Raw genomic sequence first — 11,061 nt, 5'->3', positions numbered from 1 at the left:
CCATCACATGCCTAACTGTACCTAACAATAATCAATAGATATGTAACTACTCTGCATAGATGGTATTAGAGGAAGGAAGCTGTTTACTTTAACTAAGACTTATTTATCATGAATAAGTACATACGCATATATATAACAATAATATCATTACACAAACAAAGTTGATTTATTAACAGTTATTTAAAATTTAATTTATAGTTTGCTACATCGAGAATACTAAATAAGATAAATATTAGCAAACTCTGAAGTGCATCTAATTGCACGAAAAGCAGTTCATATAGCTACATAATTGCTGAAGGTCACGTTCATTACCGTATCCTTGTACGTATAATTCCACTGCTAGGTACAGATGGCCTCGCGAATCAATCAACACCGCGACAGGTGACAAGTTATTAAAAAACAAACTGATAGCGCTAACTAAAAAAGAATAGAAGCGCTTTTGTGCGCTCAGATGAAACACTTGGAAGTTGTAATCTATATATGTATTTATACATGGAATTTCCATTTATGTACTGTGGTCATTACGTTATCTTTGGAACCAAGGGGCTTTAAGATTTTATATTTGGTAGGGGTATTCCTTTCGCCGAATAGGGGTCATTCTACGGACGGTCATTTCTATTTGAACGAATTTTAAGAAATTTCAGCCGCAAAATATATATAACATTAGGCGAAATAATAGAACAAGTTAATAGATTCTTAAGTATTGCGATTCGTTTTTATTTTTAGAGATTATAATCACGGACCATCTTTCTAAAATTTTAGGCTATAAATTGCTGTAATAAATCATGATTACGATAGATACTTCATGGGTTACAAGTTATAGGGTTACAGGATTATCACTGCTTATAAACAAGTTTCTTAGTGATTTATAATAGCGTTCTCTATGTACTATAATACCACCTGCCAAGCGTGGCGATTATGGTATATCCCCTCATATATATGTTTTGGGGAGAGCTAAGCCTTACAGTGACCGTCCATGAGATGAAACTATGAAGAAAGATAGTAAAGAGCCAGAAAAAGACTTCAATTTATTGCAAACTAACAATATGTCTACTAGCTTTCTATGCCCCTAAACAAGTTACAAACAAAATATGTAATTATTTTAGTATAGATATTCTTTATTTTATTATTTATTCCGTTAGTGATGGTAAATATTTAAAATCTTTTTAAATAATTTTCAAAGTTAAAAAAAAAATACACGATTATACAAGTAAACTTTTTAGACATAATTATTAAAACTTCTCCATAATATACGATAATGATTAATTTGAAAAGATTTTTATTTTTATTAAAACATTTAATTAACTGGTAGTGTCACTGAAACAGTGGCATTAACAATTTATGCGGCGTACTTCTACTTACGCAAACAAAAGAGAGGCTGCGTTTAGAACAATCAAAAGACATATTTACAAGTAGATTTACAATTGATAAAACTTCCTGCTTTGCATATAAATCATTGCTCTTGGACAAAACATGTCCTGATAATAAAATCTATACGATATCATAAAACTTTTATCTGTGTGACTATGTGAGATAAATGTGTTACATAAAATTTAAATTCGAAAATAAATTGCTACGTAGTCATTTCCTTTATCGAATGAAATCGGAACGGATGGATGTGACAGAAATCATAAAATCAATCTGATTATGTACATATGTACGTACTATTGATTATTGAACTATTTCTGTATCATACGATACGTAAAGAGTAATTAAGATTGAATATATACATGTACAGATATGTGTGTGCGTGTGTGTATTGATACAACATTTAATACTATCTCTCTTTTACCATCCCAAATATTTCAATTTACTATTTCTTATTTAGTTTACTTGTTCATCATCATCATCATTATTTAAGCTGTAGCACGTAAAATACTGCCCATAGGCCTTCCCCGCACATTTCCAGTAGGACGGCGTGGTCTAGAAGTATCTGAAGGCTTTAACAAGGTCATCTGTCAACTTTATGGATGGGCGCCTTACGCTGCGCATATTCCGTGATACCAAGTCCAGAACTTTAAGGCCCCAGCGGACCTCTGTTCGGTATACTTTGTGACACAAATCTGACGGACTTTGTCGGTTACTTATGAACATGCTAATTACGAAGAAATTATACGTTTCACTTCTGTTCTTTGTAGTGTATTTTTTTCAATTGTAAATATTTTTTTTAACTTAACCTCTTAATTTTAATTGTAATAACACTAACACCCCTAATTTTTATCAATTATTTTATTTTAATGGCATAATAATTAAATAAATTGAACAACAACTAATGTCTTGTCCGGTTATTTTGCATAAAATCGAAAAGGTTTTAGTGGGGAATACTTTCGGAAATCCAACAAGCTATGTTTTCAAACTAAAGAGCATTGTTACCGAAATAATAGAGCGCCTAGAACACTGACAGAATTGTGTACTTCTATACATATTTGTATGTAACGTCACTATGATGAGTTAATAGGATTGATTGTTATTATGGCTTCATCAGACGTGGCTAAACGCGGCTTTGTACAGCATGTACTTGGATACGTTTTTATTTTACACTGGCATCGTGTACCTCGTATATTATTATAACGTGCTTAAACTAATATTAAAAAGCGTAAACCGGTCTCCTAATATATTATATATAGATATTTATTATATCATTATAACATCAGTCGATAGACGCCCACTACAAGGTAAAGACCTCCCCCAAAGATCGCTACGATGACTGTTCTACCCGGCTACAGCGACCTTCCTATATATATATATGTATATATATATATATTATATATATATATATAAGATAATCTTGAGAAGAGTCCTATATGATGCAAGAATGCTATTTCAAAGGGAATGCTTATATATGGCTCCGTGTAATTTGAAATTGAAGTTGATCAGAGAAAAGTTGATCACATGACCAGGAAGGTTCTAGAAACCGCTTAAACAAATATTATTATTATTATATTTTTGTTAGTAATATTACTTGAAAAAAAAATGATGAATGACATGTAATGACACAACTCTAAAGTTTAGAAGTATAAATTATTTTGTAACAATATTCTCTTCTATAGTAGACCTAGATATTTATCTGAATAGACCAAGTCTTTAAAAAAACTCCTGACAATTGCATAGTTAATATTGTTTATTAACTGTACACTATGCCATTGTTATTGTCTTCATATATTATTGTCATAATGTATGTATCATTTATTTTGCTTTATAGTTTTTACGAGTATTAGTATCTAATTTTAAGTTATTGTATTAAAGTGTATTTAAAATGAAGTTGTTGTACACAAATGTCATTTATGTTTGTTGCATTTTTATCCATAATTATCCTACCATTATGGTAGAACAGAACAGAATTAGAGGATTTATTTTAAGGATAATCAAATATGTATAGTTAAAAGTCACATGTGACACAAGAGCTCAAATATAGCATATAGATAATTCTACTTATCATTCGGCTCACTTTGCTGAACACAGAAGATATTTATCATATTTTGTGATAAACCGCTTAAAAGTGAACTATGGAAGCCCTGCGGTAGAGGACCTAGACTTGTGAACATAGGTCTCGGTTTGGATGCCCGGGATACAATATTAAATATTTCTCGCTTAGTGTAATAATTATATAGTATTGCCACTGTTCATAAACAAGCTTCTATGAGTAGCAGCGTCCTCTGACTACAATAATACCACACTGTGATTGCCAACTCGCCTGCCAAGGATGGTGATTATAGTATATCCGTCCATAAATATCTTTCGAGGAGGCCTAAGCCATACAATGGTCATATATGAGCTTGGAACGATGTTATAAATAATTATTTTTAATTACCAGCAAGATATGATTATAACTAAATAAAATCCGAAACCGAAATTTTGTCGACCATTTTTGGATATTTTAGTAGATTGGTTGTACACTTTTTATATAATGGTTGATAGTCATAACGAATTCAAATCTGTTAACAGTCAACTAAATGGTATTAATAGCTGCACTAAAATTCACAACACTAGTTATAAGAGTTATTAAACTTTTAACTTCACGATGCTGGTGATATACAAACAGGAAAATATTTACATCCGTCCAAGCAGGAAACGATATATTTGCCATACGAAGCGCATCGCATTTTAATAGATAGTTTATAAAAAATAGGAAAGAAATGTGAGGCGTAGTAGTTAGTGTGCATTATTACTCTCGTGTTTGAGTTATAGGTATATAGTGTTTTTAAAATATTTAAAATAATTATTACTATTTTTTATTTGTTAATGAAAGGAAATTAATCACTAGAGAAATAAATCATTAGTGCTATAATAACCTTCTAGTTGTTACGAGGTTTTAGAGTCAAGCGGTGCGTTTCCTGCTGTTTTTTCGGCCTCTTTGAATATAACTTCTTTATTGCATGATCATTAATTTCGAATTAAAACATCGCGAATTAGAGGAAATTACTAATTGGTGACGTTAAAAATTGCAAAATTGGAGATTGCAAACGGACGCACTCATATTTCTTGTTTATATTAAGTTGTTCAGCCGTGGACGTGTACTGCTAGACAAAGATCTCCCTTATAGATTTCCAATAGGTCCTTCGCTACTCGTTCCGGTCTGTGGTCTTCACTCAAGTATCTAAAGGTCCGAACAGCCATCTATTTTGTGTGCTATGTAGCCTGGCCACTGCCACTTCAAGCTGCCAATCCGCTGAGTGGTATCAGTTACTTTCATTCCTCAACGGATATCCCCATATCTGATTCGATAGCGTAGATTTATCATAGCATAGCCGTTTTTATGGTTCATGGTGCAGATGTGAGCTTGCCAATGAGACTTGAAGTGAGAGACTTCGTCTCACTGCCGTATGTCATCACTGCTAACATACAAGCCGCATTTAGCGTTTACCTACTTGAAACCTCGCTTATCAAATATTATTTTTATACTCACAAAATGAACCAAATAACGGTTCATGATCTTGGAATCACGAAAATTTAATTGGTGGGGCCATTGCGGTTGCGGTCAGTTGACCAAATGTTCAATTAATCAAATTAATTTGTTCAATCGGATTTATTTTGATAACGATTTAATTTATTTAAGATATCATATTGATTCGTTAACTATTTCATTAATCGGGGTAGTTTAAATACTACGCCATTCACATATTGTAGAAGAACGCAACTTCCTGTCCTGGTTGAACATGGGCATCGAAAAAGAGCTGAGTTGTAAAGACTGGCAATTACTTTGAAATCAAAAAATATCAATGACGATTATTCAGAAAATAATAAAATTGATTGATTTATGTATAAAACAAAGTCGTGTTAGTTTTATTTATATTTTTGTTCTCGTTCCCCCTCCTCTATGTGGGGCAAGGACGTTACAGTTTCGGGTAAAAATATTTATTTCGTTTTTGTACATATATATTTTTAGTCTTTTTCCTTTCTTTCTTCACCATTTTCTCAATTTTTCTCCTCTTTCCTTGCATCCTTCACATTTTCTTTTATTCATTCCTTTCTAATCTTCTTTCACACATCCCCTTTTTTCTCTCATCTATATTCCTGGTAACATTAGGTTTTAACAGCATTTTTTATTTAGTTTTCTTTATTATATTTTTAACTAACAATTTATTTCACATTTATTTATTTATTTAGTTAGCAATTTTATTTGACCGCTTTTCTTATAGTCGAACTTTACCCGACTGTTTATTTTTACTCGTTATTTTTATTTTTGTTGATAGTCTGTTGCTCTACCTGTTTGTAAAATCTGAGAAATGTAGGGCGACCTTTATTGTCGCCCATGAGGCAGGCGAAACTTTCTTCATCTATTTTTTTTTTTACCATTTCGACGTCGAGATCAAAGTCGTGTTAGTGAGACTATTTATAACTAAAACGGTAGGACCAATTTTTATAAGATTATGGTTTTTAATCTGTCTTTGTCTGTAATAAAACAATAAATATAAAAAAATTATATTCCCCAATTAAAAAATATTTAAAAAACGCCAGTCTAGCCGTGGGCACAATTTAATTTAACAAATATTGTATAAATTTAAAATTTCCAGGTCAAGTAATTCATTAACTGTAAGGTGGCATGAAGTTCACCAAGTGTGTTAGAAATATAACAACATATATTGATTTTTTATATCAGAAATAGCAGTTACGGAACGGGCGATAGCCTGATGTTAACTGTCGCAGCCATAATACAAATACATACATGAAGTTTTTCTATACAAAATTCTTCGAACAACCCCTTTTTTGATATTGTGGTACATTAAAAGGGAAATCATGTTGGGGTAATATTTGCACTTGACTAGACTTCTTACATGTAAAATCTGATATACTTCTATACTATTTTCCTTTAGTACCAACTACTCTATGGTATGAGATTTATGATAAAATTGAAATTTCAAAAAAAATTCGAACGATAATTCTAGTCTCAATAAAAATATCAATAATACTAGCAGTATATTATGGAACAAGAAGATACAAACAAATTAAAAAGTTGCATATATTGTAACTAATCCAATTCAATAATTTCTTCTATGTGTTATCTATCAGACGAAGTCGCATTCAAGAAATTCGTCGTCATCTTTACAGATTGCATATAATATCAAAATATTAAAGTTTTCGATTCGTCATCATTATCATCATGTCAGCTGAAAGAGGTCCACTGCAAGCCATAAGCCTCCTCAAAGGTCACCACGACGACCGATCTTGTGCTGCTTGCATTCAGCGACTGATTATTGAGTTTTCGATTAATGTAAACGAATAATTTGTATTACAAGCTAAAACATAAATGATTTGATATTTCGTTAAACAAAAATAGTTAACACGAAAAAATTAAAATGGAAATTTTTGCACCTAATATTTACATATTGGTTAGATATTATTATATATTAAATATATCTTCAGCGCCTTTTATATTACTGTTAAAAAGGCGCTAATGAAAAATCTTACACTGTCTGATGAAAACCATAACAAAATCATTTAAAAATTATTAATACGCACAGGTAAATTGAATCTAAATTTGAAAAAAAAAATCATAGAACCCTTCGCAAGTCTACATATATTTGAATGTAGGCAATAAAGTATTTGATCGACATACGCAGAAATTTTTGTTTCGTAACTTGCAAGGAGGTCGAGGTTCTCGCGTCGGATTGTTTCCTTTAAATGATTTTTATTATTCCCTCCGCAACCGCGGCTGACCCTCCGGCTTATTACGTGGCTTGTATATTACCTAATTTCTTCACACCTACCCTTCCACTAGCTCTTGAACATTTGTATTAATTATAACTTCTTTTATTAAATAAATTCTAAACCTTAATTTAGTCAGATGTATAAGTATTTATTATAATTTCCATTTATTTAATAATATCTCAAACAAGTTTTCTGTGATTCTATATTAAGAGTTTAAATGCGCAATTAATTGACATGATTTAAAAATGGATTTGAAGAGAATGTTAAAGTTTGATTAGTTGTTAACTAAGCAAAAAATTTACGACATCAAAAATAAAAAAAAATAATATATCAATGAAGGACTATGTACATGTTATGCCACAAGGAGAAAGATAATATTTAAAAATAAAAAGATTTTTTCACAAGATATTTGAAATAAATGAGTTTACACACGCAATTTCGGCTTAGTAACGATAAAGCAAGTTTTTTGTTATTTTTATATGTCAAATTAAATAACTTACAAAGAGACGATGTGAGATTTAACATCAAAATATTTTTTAGCGATATTTATATTCATTAAAAAAGAGAACATATATTTTTTTAATATACCGCATTCGACACTGTTGTCTCTCATTTATATTCTTTACACTTAACATTCCTATATAACATTGTTGACGGAAAAATACAACAGAGAGAGAATTCTTAAAAGCATTTTTGCATGAATAAGGCGCAACGCAAGGTGAAATTTTGTAAAATTTGGATATGTTTCACGTTAACAGTTGAATAGATTTATTGCAGTTTTACTCAGTTTGAGGACACTGATTAGTTATTCCATCGAATGTCGAAATCGTACCATAAGGACACAGGTAAAATGTTTTGCATACAAATAAATGTAGATAATTTAATGGGATACTTCACGGTGCTTATTTAGACGCCTTTGTAAACAATGTGGGTTTTGACAACACATTGTATCCTCTTGCTCTTTTCTCATTTTATTTGGTTTAAATAGCTGATTTTATTATTGATTATAATGAACTAATTATCTTAAAAATATTTTCTGTAAACGTAACTGCTATTTACGCAAATAACTGCAATTTAAACAGTAATAATTAGCAATTATAATAATGTCAGTTAAATGTTATAATCTACACATATGTAAAAAGTATAATCATTATGTCAGCCGATAGCCGCCCACAGCAAGGCATAACCCTACCCCAAATATCGCCACGATAAGCAGTTTAGTAATGTAATGGTTTATAATATAATGTTGCATTTAAATAAATACATTTTATTTTAAAATTGGGATATATTAGATTTATAAAATGAACGTTTTCAATGACTACTAGTGATAGATTTCTTTTGTTCGTATTAGAATTTCTAGGTTGATATCAGTTTAACAATTTAGATTTTAAACGAAGTAACTAGAAAAACACCTTAATTTACAACAAGTTAAAGAAAGAAAACAAATACGAATACATATACGAATAATACCGGCCTTAACTTTAAAATCTTTCACTTTATAATATTATATGCTAAGAAAATGCATTGGCATTTCCTTAGGCTTTTATATATATTTATTTATAGCATAAGTAAGTAGTATTTAGAAGTAACGCAAGGTTTGCGAAAGTCATCACAAAATGAAACCCAAAGGAGATTTTTGTAAGTAATTTGAACACGCGTTTGTAATCCTCGTGGATATTTTATTTTAAATAAAGTTTTAACATGGCTTAATTTGAATATATTTTCTATTTACTTGTGCTTTCTATATCTGCAACAAAAAAAAATTACTTTTAATAAATGAACTATTATTTTATTAAAACTAAAAATTACGATTTGGGATTTGAATACATATATGCGTGTGTGTGTGTATATATATATATATGTGTGTATTTATATATATATATATATATATATATATATATATATATATACATATATATATAGGGAGAAGAGAAGAATGGACAATATTACCAGATGTTTATTCCCACCATGTTTTCATAATAATCATTAACGGACACTTATGAATTGCCAATTATTTTAACATTATAAGTATTAAACTAGCTACGAAGGAATCTGCTGTTAAAAGCCGGCCAGAAACTCAACGGTTGGCCTTTTTATATCAAGTTCAACAATGTTTCATATTTCACATCATTATATCAACTCCACTAAAGAGCCCATAAAATTTTGACTATAATTTTTTTTTAAATAGTACCAATACTTAAGGTTTGCTACAGTGCACATTACATAGGAGTGACAAAACAATTTGACGTTTCCGTGTGCATCAATTATTTGCGGCAGCCCTAACGCGTCGGCTGTAAAAGGCATGCTGTCGCACTTGACCGCGCGACGCCAGGCTTTGCGCGGCCCTGAACAGAGCCGTGTCCACAATATGTTTTTGATGATGCTACTTGAAGCAATGGTTTATTTAACCTTAACTAATAATCAAAGCTTATACAGAGGTCAGGCACCCATACTAGACGCATTTAAAACTTCTAAAATCGATTTTCAAGCTAGAGAACCAGAAGGAAAACTATACTATGCTTATCGCGAAACGGATACGCAACATTCTTGTTATTAAATCATCCCTAAAACTTTATATAAGGGTAAGCTCATCCTATACGATTATCCGTATTAAGTATTGAAATAAGGTCGGCAAATAGTTTTTCATTTTTAGTATAACAACTTTGCACTATCCAAAAACTGATTGTATCTTGAATGTACACTTCGGTATTGACAAAGTCAAGCACTGCCTTTGGACATCGAAGTAAATCAGGAATGATTAAGAAATTTAAACTTAGTTCGTCTTCAGATATTCACGAACAATGTTGATATATACATAATAGATAGTGTTCGAAAAAAGATGAAAATTATAAATATACATTTTGCAAATTCCTTATTATTTATGATGATCTAGGGGCGAAACAAATCGTCTTATTTTGCTGCTCATTAGCCGTTGTACCACTCTTTTCATTCTCCCTGAGGATTTCTCAACAAATTGCTCGAGTAATGAAATACTTTTTTTAAGTTTTGAAGACAATTTCCTGTCGAGATATTATTATCAGAATACTGTTAAAATTAAAAATACATATAATCAGTGTTATAAATATCTAATTTGTAGACCATTTTTTATTTTATTACGGTACATGTATACTGAGTGATTTATAATAGGTGCAAAAGCTTTAAAAGGGGAAAATGTATAAATTATGCCGTCTATTATTATTTTTTAATTTGGTTCACCATGGCGTAAAACGAAGGGTAACGAAAATAAGCAACAATGTAATGAATAAATGAAAATATAGTAACAAAAGTCGTTTTCTAAATTTGAATTACTTAATATTAAAATTAATTATTGTTTACTATTTTACCTCACAGAATTTAAAATGTAAGAAGTTATGCCTGTCGTACTCCAACAGAAAAAATAAATTAATGTAATATATCACAGAGTGATTGAAAATAGACTTAAAAATGTTAAACCTTTTGATCACCAATGAGGCATACATTCACCCCTTTAAAACCTATAACCAATCACCCTGTATAAACAATTGATACTTTGAAAATTTTATTCGCACTAATAGTAGTTATTAGTAGCCCTGAGGTACAAAGAAAACTTCCGCTATTGTTTTAGATAGAGCACCCTTTCGATCTTCAGAGCCGTGATGTCAAACAAGATTGTACAAATGGCCAAGACAGTGTCGAGTATTTACAATGAGAACTTAACAATATCACACCTAAATATGTACATTTAGTGGATTTGTAAAGCGCATTATTGATTCAACATTAAAAAGTTATGCAACCGTTCATTAAACTTAACTGATGATTTCCTGATATTTTTATTTATTATTCGCTGCTGAGACAGAATTCTATCTGCCTAAAGTTAATAGCCAATCGCTATTTAATAGGATAAACAAATAAAAAACACAATTCACAGTTATC

Source organism: Battus philenor, unplaced genomic scaffold (genome assembly GCF_028537555.1).
Source record: "Battus philenor isolate CCGP_79_NKW_IND1 unplaced genomic scaffold, ilBatPhil1.0.hap1 SCAF_8, whole genome shotgun sequence".
In the NCBI taxonomy this organism is placed as follows: Eukaryota; Metazoa; Arthropoda; class Insecta; order Lepidoptera; family Papilionidae; genus Battus; species Battus philenor.
The sequence above is the reverse complement of the archived record's forward strand: the minus strand, read 5'-3'. Positions refer to the sequence as shown.